Raw genomic sequence first — 13,555 nt, forward strand, 5'->3', positions numbered from 1 at the left:
GACGACGGCGGAAAGCGTTATGGAAATGGGCTCAGAGCCGCTGTAGCCTCCGCGGACTCCACATTCCAACCTCGCAAGCATCGGCATTTGGCCCACTTCTTAACGTGAGACAGTGTGAGTACACCTGCTCCATATTCAAGTCTGTGTGCGAGTGACACATATTGTTGGATACCTGTGATTTAGTAAGTAAACTGAGTGATGGTTTATCATGAAGTGTGTTGCATACGCTCATATGAAGGATAGTAAAAAATTAAAGGCAACTTTAGTTTACTTAGAATACCGTGTTAGTAGAAATGAAAGAAATAAGATCACGAAACCGTTCCTCGTTTGAATAGTCTTTCTCTTTTTTTTTTAAATCCTAGTAGTGATACTATTGTGATATGATTGGTTCGTTGATAGAAGACACCGAAGAAGACCTGTGATCCGGTTTTTTGTGCTCAGAGGCTGTGAAATCTGGTGAAATTCACAGAAGAACCAGAGTTTAGTTTGGTGACCGGAAGGAAAGTTTACGAATGGGTGGAAAGGTTCAAGGGAGGGAGGACGAAAAGTGTTGTTAATGATGAGCGTCCTCAGTGGTCACTCAGATATAATGTGTTCAGGTTATTAATCAGCGTATCTGTGACATCCGAAGAATCATTGTTGATGAAATTGCGTCTGAAATGAACGTCTTTGAAACAAGAGTTACAAGAATGGTGAAAGGCCCTATCGAAGGAATTCTATTCTGATGAAGTAATGGAATTTGTGGTTCAAACGCACTGAAAAATAGGGCGATTACACGTATATAGGAAAGGATTCTTATTCAGATCAGGGTTTTTTTTTGGGGGGGGGGTGTAACGCTATGGATATTGGTAGATAAGTACCTATCTTTCGCTAGGAAGATACAACCTCCAACTTTCTCCCAAAAAATTGGTACCTACCTACCAAACTATACGGCCTCACAACTCAGAAGACCTGATATGAATACTGTGTGATTGTTCTATATAAATTTGCAACAATGTCGCCTTTCATTTTTTTGTGTACCTTCATATGTATGAAGAAAGTTCTCGTACAGGAAGGGGCGGTTCTATGGTGCAACACAAACTATCAAATTATCAAGGCATTTCTCTTTTTCCGTTCCTTTTTCGAATTGTGTGAGAAATATGTTTGCCATTCCATGCAGTAGGAAGAATATTCAGGTGAGTTTTAGAGATATTGACCGTTTAAGGCACGGTGGTAACTATATGTACCACCTACTTCAACATTAAAAAAGCTTTGCATTTTGCCTACACAGGGTAATGATGTGTTTAGCATTATTATTAAAATAAACAACGATTGTTTTCCTTAACAGCTTCAACCGGTTGGTCTTTGTAGCGGAGACGTGATGTGTTTCCTATGAGGCACGGACTGAATTTGTATATACCTGTATTACAGAACTCTGCATTCTGCCCACATAGTGTATTTGTGTGTTCCGTATGGTTCTCACAATAAACAGCGAATACTTCCCTTAATAACATCAACCGATTCGTCCTTACAATGCAGACACAAGTGTTTTTTTCTGTGAGGTAGGAACTGAAATTCTGTACATCATTTTACGGAAACTCGATTATGATGAGCTACACAGCAGCTAACGGATTTAACAAACTTACTGAAAGGACAGCGACACAGATATTTAACGTATACAAAAATGTAACTTCTCTGTAGGCGTTCATTTCCTACCACGGAGCTAACAGGGAACTCTCACTCACTCATGCAGCTGAGCCCTTCTTGAGAAGCCGCCAATTGTGAAGCTACTCAAGAACTTCCCAGCATTTTATGGAACCCGAAGGTTCATTACCTGAAGTGCCCTCCACTGGTCCCTATCCTGAGGCAGATAAATCCAATCCATACCATCCCATCCTATCTATTTAAGATACAGTTTAATATTGTCCACCCACCTACGCCTTGGTCTTTCCAGTGGTCTCTTTCCAGCTGGCTTTCCCGCCAATATCCTATATGTATTCCGCTTCTCCCCTATTCGTGCTACATTCCCTGCACATCTCATGGAGGTCCGATACTTCTATGCGTTTGATTTCAATTTCCTAACAGGAACACATAGAGGAATTATGAAACTCACTGCATACTCTTGCCAGTATGTACGGTAGCCGTGGCTGCTAAAGCGACGGAAAATTTTTTGGATGCGATTCAAATTCCTGTGCCCAGATTGTTTAATTACAAGAGCAAACTTTAATTTCGTAATTTCAGTGTTGTTCCTTCTTTAAAGTTTTAGCTGCTGTATATTGTGATGTTGAACAAGGGAAGCAACCATATCCCAGGCGAAGAATGGGTATTTCTGTTTGCTATAAAATATGCAATCTAATTACAATGGCTTCTTATTTATTCACGTTTTTTTTAAGCTGCAAATTGCTTAATCATAGCACAGAACGATGGTGAAGACCACAGAAACGTCAGTCGGGATAGCCGGTTTGCGAACACAGAGCTGAACCCGGAAACTTCAGATTATGAATCCGGAAAGATGCCTATTCAACCTCTGCCTTCGATTTAGTTGCGGAGTTTCCTTCATTTTCACTTCCAAAATTTCTCAGAAACTTAGCATATGAAGTAACATCTTGAATTTAACGTACCGCGTTACATTTGCTTACAGTGTCAAAACCCACCGCTAATATCTCTAAATAATTAATTCAACGCAATTCTTGTGAATCGTCACGGATAAAGCTCTTAGTTTCCGGTTACAAGGATTAAACCTACCTCATCTTCTGCCCTTTGATTAATACTGATTCGGGGCTCAGCCATTCTTTCCAAATGCTCTACTAATAACTTTAAATGCCTCTTCTTTCTTGTACTGGTAGTTGTTATTCCAGAAATTTCTCTAATACCTTCACTGCAGTTATGGTCTGCCATTTTGTATCCTGCGGTCCCTCTGAGAAAATGCTTTTATGCCCCTCCCCACCCAACCAACACGGCCTCCAGTTTGTTCTTATGGCTGTTTGCTGTTAGCGCTTCTTCGTTAGTGCGCGTTTTATGTTAATAAACGTTCACAATCACAAAATAAAATACAGAAATATGGGGGGGGGGGGGTAAAGCTATCCCTGTAACAGGACGTGAAGGCCCATAGGGTTGTGAGATGTTGAGGCTCCCACATTTTCTAGACAATCAGATCACAGATGGCGCTGAGGTCAGCATTACGCGCCGGGCGTCCGTCTTTTGCCTCCAGGAAGATTCCTGGTACTCATTTCTGTTAGAGGCTGAGTCGACCCCAAGGCCATAGTGCGGTTGGAAGGATTAGGACAATTTAAAAATGCACTGATCTCATCCGGAATCGAACCCGTAACCTTCTGGCTTGTAGCACATATAGGCGTTCCGAAATATGTTGAAGTTGAATTGGGAAAGACAATAAAAAATAAAAATTCTGGGAATGCTTGCTATCATCTCAGTTTGATTTTTTCCTTCCCGTCTGCTATCTCAAAGCCTAAAACACCCACGATTATAATTTTATTTTCTTGTTTATAATGGGTGTGAAACTTGGTCTCTTATCACACGGGAATAAGAGAGACTGAAGGTGTTTCAGAACGGGATGCTTCTCAAGACAGAGTCTGTTTCCTGGAGTTACTTAATTTGCTTGGTTGGAAAGAGGCAAGAGTGTAGGTTACACGTAATTGTGTGGAGGCTCGCCAGCCAGCAGGGGTCCTAAAATAGTAAACGGGAGTCTGTTCGGCCAAAGTTATAATTAGGGCTAGTTCCTCTAGCACGTACTCAAGCCGGTTTAAGGACAGGCTGTGTGTTTCAATGCGGCGGAAGAAACATGGACAAAAATGGCGTTTCAGGAGACGTAAACCGAATGAATGTCCTCATATCACAAAGAATCACATAATTTAGAACTTCAAAATGAGACATAAACGCGGTGATTTGTAGAAAAAGGATTATTTTCGAGTTATTTCAGCAACTCATATTCCAGAAATTAATGAAATCTACAAGTGGACTGGAAAGAATAAGGCCGGCCTACTGACAGGAACACGCAATACAGGGCCTAGCAACAAAGACGGAATATGCAATTGTAATGCAATTGGTCGATCAGTCGCGAATGCGGATTTAGTCGCGTTATTTAACAAATATCTGTGCAATTTCGAATAGAACTTTTTCCTTTTTACAGCGTCCTTAACGAAACATTGTAAAATGCGTCCATCAGCTTCGTCATGTCCGTCCGTCCGTCCGTCCGTCCGTATACAGAATATTGTAGCTTGAAAACAGATACTGTACATTTTCACAGAATCTTGCTCGTTATGAGTCAAATAAAGAATATAAATAACGGACACATTACATGAAGGCTCAGATGCATTTCTGCGCGCACTTCGAGCGTAATTCGCTAGATAATTAACGGAGCGAAACTTTCGGAGTTGGTTTCTTGCTTGGATTATATTTGAACCCTGAAAGTGGAGGCAGTATGTTCCTGGGAAACATTGGAAGTATTCTTCTAGACAAGTCGGCATTATCCCAGAAGATTTCGCTTAATGGGGGGTTGGAGTCCAACTGGGTCCCCTCGGCACGGCGGCCACTGATTGGCCTATTGTAGCTTGCCCCGCGTAATTATGATGATGGAGAATTTGGTGGAATGAAGATTGGCAATGGAAACCGAAGTTCTGGGAGAAAACCGACCCCAGCGCTGCTTTGTCCACCACAAATCCCACTTGACCAGACCCGGGATCGAACCCGAGCCGCCGCGGTGGGAAGCCAGTGACTAACTGCTTGAGCTATGGCGCGGTCAAATCCCAGAAGATAAAACAGTATCAATGTTACATGTGAAAACTTGACAATAAAAAGGGAAAATATCTTCCTCTTAAAAGAACAAACTCTGTTACATCACTTGAATAATAAAATAATAAGGACTTTACTTACATGCATCTTCACCTCTATTTCAGCCCTTTAACCATCCGCAACCATGTCCGACGAAGAGGAATACTCGTAAGTTACATTTATTTCACTTTATCCTATGCTTTTCATTATAAAGAGCTACAAACGCTTTGAGCACCAAATCAATGTCACCTGTACTATATATGTACACACACTTCTTGGGACCATTCGCCATGCCCCACATGAAAGATGGCAACAATTCTTAGAAACCAATAAAATGAACTATAAGATAGAAAGAGTAACTTTTCATATATATATGAAATTTGATGTTCTCATGGCATTGAATAACTGGGATGTGATACATCCATTTTCATTTTGTTATCTAGTATAAACGATGGCAGATTTTATATCTATGTACATACATAGATCTCTGGAAGACACATTAAATATGAATATATGAATATGAAAATGCAGAAGATGGATGCAGTATGCTACACCAAAATTGTTGATACCTTCCTGCAACTACAAACTGCCACACTACAAAATATCATAATCTTAACTTCTCAAATAATAGATCATAATTGGAATTCACAGGACCAACTTAAAATCCATAACTTCACTACAAGTAGCAAAATGGAACACAGGATTTCTTAAATGCTAGACACACATGCAAAACATGAAGTATTTTCAACACATTACATCTTGAAACTAAACTAAGCTTGTTTTATATAAAACGTGCAGGTTTGGCAGTAGTAATGACTAATATTGTGGTCTTTTGCGTTATGAAGATGGAAGCAGTATATTTCTCTAAAACACTGGCTCCCACTTATCAGACCGCATGGCATCATAACCCAGAAGACAACAGGAATCATCAACACTGGCAAAACCTCACGTCTTATACTTGACTCACTTAAGTCTGAAGATTCTTATAAACTTACACAGATAGGTCAAAAACTTGAGTATTCAAAGTGTTTAAATAAGAAACTGGTGTTGCTATGATATCATACTGAATTTTGTGCATAAAATCTACAAAGAAAAAGCTTCTGTGCCCATGCAACATTTTTTGCCTGTACTAACAGACTTCATAAAGCACATAACCTCAGTACTTCAAAAATTTCCAAAAGCAATGCAGCAGTAGACACTGCAATACTGACTCAAGCATATCTTCCACTGCTATTCATTTTCTTTTCTACTGCTATTCATAACTACAACCATCTCTGACTGTTAATGTACACAATGAGAGAACAGCAAGCACCCGTCTTTGATATATAAGGATGTTAGTCATAAAAGCAGGTAGTGTCCTGTACATATTAATATTCAAGAATGATTTGACACTACAGAGTCCATTAGATCATTAAGTCAGACCAGTGGAGCTATCACCATGGTTCCTGTACATGTCCTGTGGAACAGTTTTTTATGATGAGTGCACAATATAGGAGATGTTATTTATTAATTTATTTGAAGTCTACTTAACAATGCTGTCAGTTACTCAGTCTATTTGATATGAAGTAACTCGATGACGCAGCGGCCTCTGTAGTCTAGAGGTAACGTTCCCACCTCATGACTCCTGGTACGCGGGTTCAAAAACCCGGCAGAGGTCGTGGAATTTTTAAGAGCGGAAAAATTCTGGGAAAAAGTCCTCCGGGAGGGACTTTAAGCCCTGGGTCCCATGTTGTAGCTTTACAGCATGTAAAAGAACCTCATATCTCCAAAGGAGGTCACTGAGCCAAATTCAGGACATTTCACGCCCAACAGTAGTCTCTAACGCCTCCGATAGATGGGGGAAGCATTACAGATACCACCAAGCCAGTAGAAGAGAAACTCGCTGGCTCAGTCGGGACTGATGGTACGCACCAATATCGGTAGGGTATAGAGACTGGTAGAATATCATAGAGGGAACCACAATGGACCAATACTGCTCTAAGTGCATGGGGAAACCCACCCTCTCTAATAACTAACTAACTAACTAACTAACTAACTAACTCGATGACACTGAAGAAACTAATTTTACAGGATGTGAATGTAAGTGATAATGGCCTAATTTAAGTTACTATACCAGCATTAGTCTGGAGGGACTGAATAAAACCATGAAAACATTACTCAGGATAGTCACTGTTCCAGCTGAAATTCAAACTGGGCACCTCTTGAATGCAAGATATGTAGGTTCTAACAGTTGTGAATACTGAGATAACAAGTGTCTTGGGATGTGACATCTGAAACTCGTTAGATAGGTACTAACATTTTGGAGAAATCTGCTGTGTTCATCTTCAGAGCTTGAACATGGAGATTTCTGTGAAATGTTAGTACCTATCTACCAAAGTACAAGGCTCCATATCCAGGAAGACAGCAATCATAAAGGTCTTACTCTCATGTTTGCATTGCCGATTTGGTGTGTATACTGTAAGCCACATGTTGTAAACTGAAAAAATTTAACAAACTGCAATTATGAAATAAATTTTTGCTGTATGATATGTTTACTGATGCAATTACTTCTTGTTTCCAGTGAGGAGGAGGAAGAGACCCAAGTTGATACGTAAGTATGTTGTTATGTTATTGAAGTACTTAATTTAAGACATTTAATGGCTTCACAATTTCTAATCATACTGAGATTCAGTTTTGAATATGTATTGTTTATCGAGTTAAATTTATTGGTATGGTAAAAAACGTAAAGCTGTCCCAGTGATAGTGGGCGGTGAGGGGTCAGTTTCACTCCCCAGCCACTTTACCCCCCCAGTACCCATTGGATAGGAGGCTGTGTGGGCCCCAGAACAGGTCTGGACAATGTGGAGAAGAGCAAATTCTTGACCATACCAGGACTCGAACCCTGACCTCTTGGCTGTACATCCCATCACTATACTGACTGTGCTCTTTGCTTAGTGGGGGCTGAAATCCAACTGGGTCCATTCGGCATGGCAGCCACTAATTGGCCTATTGTAGCCTGCCCCGGGTGATTATGATGATGGAGAATTTGGTGGAATGCAGATGGGCAGGGGAAACCGAAGTACTCGGAGAAAACCCGCCCAAGCGCCACTTTGTCCACCACAAATCCCACTTGACCAGACCCAGGATCAAACCCGGGCCACTGTGGCAGGAAGCCATACCGACTGTGCTATCCCATTTTAATATGGTCTTTCTTTATTGTGCTATCAATAATCCTGAAATGTAAAAGAAGTTCAATCCTGCTCAATAAATCAAGTCTAGAATTGTCTGACTGCAATTTGGTGTAAATCATAGGGTTCAAAATCTAAACTTTTCAACTACTGTATCTTCACACTAGCAATTGTTCAAAATGAAGTAGTATAAGTGATAATACTTAAACAAAATTGTTGCTTCTCTTTGATGGAACAAGATTGGGTTATTGCATTGTTTCCTGAGTTCAGCTATGTGTAAGTGCACAGGCTGATGTCTCCTATAAATATATTTCAGACTTAAAACTCAATAATCACACAATCTAATAATAATAAAATATATAGTGATGTATGTATTATGTACAAGTGATTGTTGATAAAAGAACCTGCATTGTAGGGAGGTCTAACTTACCAGCTTTACTTAATATAACCTCTCATCTTCTTTTTAAAAATGTTTAATATTTTATGTTAAGTGACTATTCTGCTTGTAACAGTATGATACTGGCATAAAGTATAGTTAACATTATATGATAGTAAGTTACTACTCTAAACAACTTAAACATGTCTCTTATACCATTGTCATTATCAAATATTACCCAAAATTACTTCAAATAACTTTCCTACTAAATCTAGGGACATGATAATATCCATTTGAGTGGAATGTACTATGTTAACATTTTGAAAATTTGTTTATAACAATGAGCAGAAACACAAAATAAATCTATTTGTAACTGAAATTAAATTTGATTTTTTAAATTTACTAGTCTTATAAAGAGTATTATATTAATTTATCTTCAACAAGAAACTGAAATACCTAACATTTAATTCTATATCAAACTTATGGCATGTTCTTAGAAGTGTGTAATTTTTATGTAAACACTATATATGCTTTGTGTATAAATATATAAAATCATCTCTTATGAAAAACTGATGGGAATATGTCAGATTTATATTGTCCATCTGGTGAATTTATTCAATAAACTGAATGGAGAATTTTATATTCTGACAAATGAAAACTATTAAATATTACGTACAGCAGTCAACTAAAATGAAGCAGTTCATGATTCTTAATTTAAATTATCTGTTTTCATTACTGGGATCTCATTTAGAAAGTCTGGCAAGTGGATGAAATGTATGGTGTTCTATCATCTTTCTTTCTGTGCATCACTGTTGGGAAGTACAATTTCCCACCTTATGTCTCAGGGATCATAAAAACTAAATTTTCTCTGCCATTAAAAACATTACCAGAAAGAAAAAAAAAAGCTCCTCATAAGAACAACATACAACAAATCCAACAATATAACAACGTAGCTTGATAGATTAACTGCTGGCATTAGAGAGCATTCACAGTTTCTCATTATCTCATAGCTGTGTAAATCAAATTTGCCTCTGATCTGCTCCTACAGCTCAGAAACCACCTTGACCTCCTTCTATTGAGCATGAGTAACTATCTTACATCAGCCAGACTGCTCGTTTGAACTAGTATGAATTGTATGTATTTGAACTCGTCACTAATTGTTTCCTTTTCCTGTTCTTTACAGGAAGTAAGTATAACTGCTGTTACGGCTACTGAAGTAACCGACTGGTAATGCTACACAATTCTACTCCATATTTTACTTCATACAGAGAAGTAGTATAGTAGTCTGACTATAATTAGCAGCCTATGCAATGTTAACTGATTACTGCTGGTTATTATTGCTTAATGCATTCTATCATAGTATAATCATTATATTAAGCATCTTAAATGATAATGATGAATTTAACATTTTGTTAAATGCTAACCAGAGTCAATGATTAATGCCATAAGATGCTGAACCACTGATCCATAATGTAAGACCTCAGTGCATACACTGCTCATACCTACATATGTAGTCATTCACTTTACAGAACTGAGAACATGAATAGTTCATTCTACATGTCTAATTAAATCACTCAACTCCAAGAAGCAACACTCAGCACTATTCTTAAGTATTCATGCACATGAACCAACGCTGATTGAGAACAATCACAAACAGTCAAATAATCATTGCTGTAATCTTACTCACTGCACATGATTTAGATGTCCCACTGGCACTTAACTAAACACACTGTAAAATGTAAACTGCCAAGGAACAATTGCTATAATATTGCTCTAACTGCATTAATTGCTAATAGCACAAATAAGCCACTCACATCACATGGTAACATGCTATAGATTAGGAAAAATATAGGTGTTATAAACACAAGTTATGTAGCTTTCAGCTCTTGCTCTTAGAATGCACGCTTCAAGCAATTCATGGTTCAAAAGCTTATTGTTCAATATATAGTTGGTTACAACACAAAATAAGGGTGAGTGTGTGGAATTACATGCAGAACTGCATACTGATAAGTATACTAATCTTCATTTTACAATAAATTTATGTTTCAGGAAGTGATTGTTTAGTAGAAATTTTATCATATTTGATTATAAAACTGGCTCAAAGCTAATTTGTAGACCAGAAACCTAGCCTCAAAAATTTCCATATCTCTCAGTTCTGTCTTATTATCATGTCCCTGTACAAAGTATAGATTTCATGCAGTTTTTGTTTTCCTTTTCTCTCCCTCCCTGGGCTGCCATCTATAACACAGAAAGCAACCGGAAACGAAGAAAGAGTAAGTGAATCGCTGTACTTATACATCACTACTTGTTTTTTCTGCTGGCAGTCTTCTAAGGCCACTCCAACCAAATGCTCGGCAATCACACTCAATGTGCACTGTTTTACCACACAGAATCAACAATGTTGGAATTAATCAAATTTCATTCAGATATACCACATATTATTTTAATTCGTGAATATTTATTTTGTCAAGAAAACAAAAGGAGAAATTGTGTGACCTACTTGGTAATTAAAAATGGAAGGCCATAAACAAACTTCTGGTGATGTTAACGATGGTACCAAAATATTGCTTCTTTGTGGTGAGACATTTTAATGTTTTGACGTTTTGCTTTTCATGTTACCAGCCGCTTTTTAAAATCTGAAAAATTCTGATTTTGTGTTCATGACAAACCTGTCTATTTTGAAAGTGAAGCCTGAAAAATAATCTGTTATAACTAGCACAAATGCTAAAAGTGTTTCTTTAAAATTGTTTTAAATGTTGCTCTTCTGAGTTTGGCTTTGGGAAAAAATACATATATATATTTCATCTTTTAACGCAATGGCTAATACTAATATAAATTTGGATTGGCCTTGAATGATTAAAATCTAAGTTTAAAACAATTGTTATGTTTTAACAAACAACTTTACACATATTTTTGCACAGTATGTTACTTTGAATACTTAAAAAAGACGTCTGTTCTGGATTTTTATCGTGGTTCAACATTTCTGCTAAGCTAGAACAGGACTGACCAGCAGGCTAACTCAGTATTTGTGAGTGTGAGGGTTCGCCACAGTCGAAGTGAAACGCTTTGTCTTGTTACGTTTGTTTCTGTGTTGTCTGTGCTGCCTGCTTTATATTCCTTGTATACATTTTTCTTAATTCTTCTCTAAGTCTACCATCGCTATCCATTTTTTCTTTTCTTCATTCATGTTCCAAAAATAACAGCTGACAGTCACAGTGTTAATGAATGGACAGACTTGGTTCAGGTTCTACCATGTCCAAACTTAAGTGTACTCACAATGTCCTAACAGCTGTGTAAAATATAAGGCACTTGGCTATGATTTTAAGCATAATTCTTCTGGGGAAAGTAGTAAGCCCTGTCTTTGCAATAATAATATTATCAAGTTTCAACATATTTTTCTAAGCAACCATAATTTTACATGAGAAAATTGGTATGTATTTATTTGAGAGTCTTTGTTTCTCCTCAAATTTTAAAACCAATTTCCTTTTAAACATATTTTAAATATGTAAGATTTAAGGTTTATATTTTAAATAGTTTACAAATAACTTTTATTTTCTAAAATACCAATTTTAAAATTTTCCTTTAGAAGAACACACACAGATATATATATATAATTTGCTTATAAGCAAATCAAAAGACATCAGCAAATACACAGAACCCTGAGTCTCATGTGGGCCACATAGCTTGTGGCTTATTTGAAAAATGAAACAAAATTTGATAATATTAATACTGAAAAGATAAGACCTACAATCCCCCCTTAATTTTACATAATCTGTCACTACATAGAGGAAACAGATACCACAACTGGAGATCTGTATAGTAAATAAAAAGTTGCCTCTGTGCTTCATTAAGCATCACTCTTAATTGCTGCTAACACACTGTTAGCCTTGGTATTTGATGGAGGTGAGTGGTCACCTTTGCATTCTGGCCACTTTACTCTCCCAGTATCCATTAGAATGAATGAAAGCTGGGTGGCCATCCTGAAACGCAGAAGGGAAAATCTCTTGTCCATGCTGGGAAGTGAATCCCACTCATCCAGCCTGCAGTCTAGTCACTGTACTGATCAAGATATCTTGGCCCTCATTCTTTACAGATGCTGCACATGCAAATGCTTCAGAATTACAGAAAACTTGCATTAACAAAAACACTTCTTATGTCAGCACTCAAATGAAGTCAGTTCTAAAAACTTGGTGACAATCAAGTACGTGTATTACAATCATCTTGGCATTTTCTTTGGACACAGGAATGGATAAATGTCTGAAGAAAATGCTCAAACACCCACAAGAAGGATGTCATTATTCTGTAACTTTGATGTGAATCCTTCATTTGTATACACACATTTAGCTTGCTTTGTGAATAATTCACACGACTTCTCTTTTACATAAGTAGTGTGTGAAGACAAAATTTGCATACAGTAAACCCCTGGTAATTCGGAGAAATGGGGGGGGGGAGAGGCCATCCAGAATCCAGATTAATGAAGCAAAATGCAGCCCTAAAGGACAAATTAGAACACAAATAAATGGAAAATTTAATGATATATGTAGTGCTGATGAAAATAAACAACAAGAATATCACTGTATAGCCTTTATTTTAAAACTATAAACATACTATACATTTATTCATCAACAGAAAACTTAGAAGTCGTACTTGCTTTTGAACGTAATAATGCAGGATTGAAGAAGTTGTCAAAATTTGTCTGAACAGACAGGTGGCTTATCTGCCTTCCTATATGTTATGTGTCTTTTAAAGCATGTACTCAACTGTGAACAGCACTTTTCATTTTTAATATTTATACCTGGATTATCAGACATCTGGATTTGTGTGGGTTTACTCTATATATCAGCTGGAGTTTCCCAGTGGTAAATATTGATTTTGGAAATTTTCACTTTGAAATCTAGCCTCGTTAGAAACTGTTATGCTTTGACAGGAAACAAATTGTAGTTTCAATAGATTTAGTTCCCTTTCTATATTGTAATTCTTTTTGTACATCAAACAAAAAATCCTTCAACTTCAAAAGACACATAATTTGGCAAACTGAAAGCACAACTGACATATGAGTGATGACAATCTGCTGGCTATCTTGTCACTACTTCAGATAAGTTGAAATAGCTTCCCCACAATTCCACGTGTGTGTGTTTATGGTGAAGGACACAATCCCAGTATCCATCTTCTGGTTCTACTTGATCTTGAAGTTCTACGTCATTTCTTAATATCTGCAGACCATCTATTAGCAGCAGTAAGAAAA

General features: G+C 37.4%; 1 long non-coding RNA gene across 1 annotated transcript; it reads left to right on the forward strand.

Moving 5' to 3' along the window:
- LOC111874127 lies at positions 1-7,358 on the forward strand. The gene is made up of 3 exons (XR_002844490.2): positions 1-114; positions 4,893-4,935; positions 7,328-7,358. It is a non-coding gene; the product is annotated as an uncharacterized LOC111874127 (long non-coding RNA).
- The last annotated feature ends 6,197 nt before the right edge of the window (positions 7,359-13,555 follow it).

This window comes from Cryptotermes secundus, unplaced genomic scaffold, assembly GCF_002891405.2.
Source record: "Cryptotermes secundus unplaced genomic scaffold, Csec_1.0 scaffold26, whole genome shotgun sequence".
NCBI lineage: Eukaryota > Metazoa > Arthropoda > Insecta > Blattodea > Kalotermitidae > Cryptotermes > Cryptotermes secundus.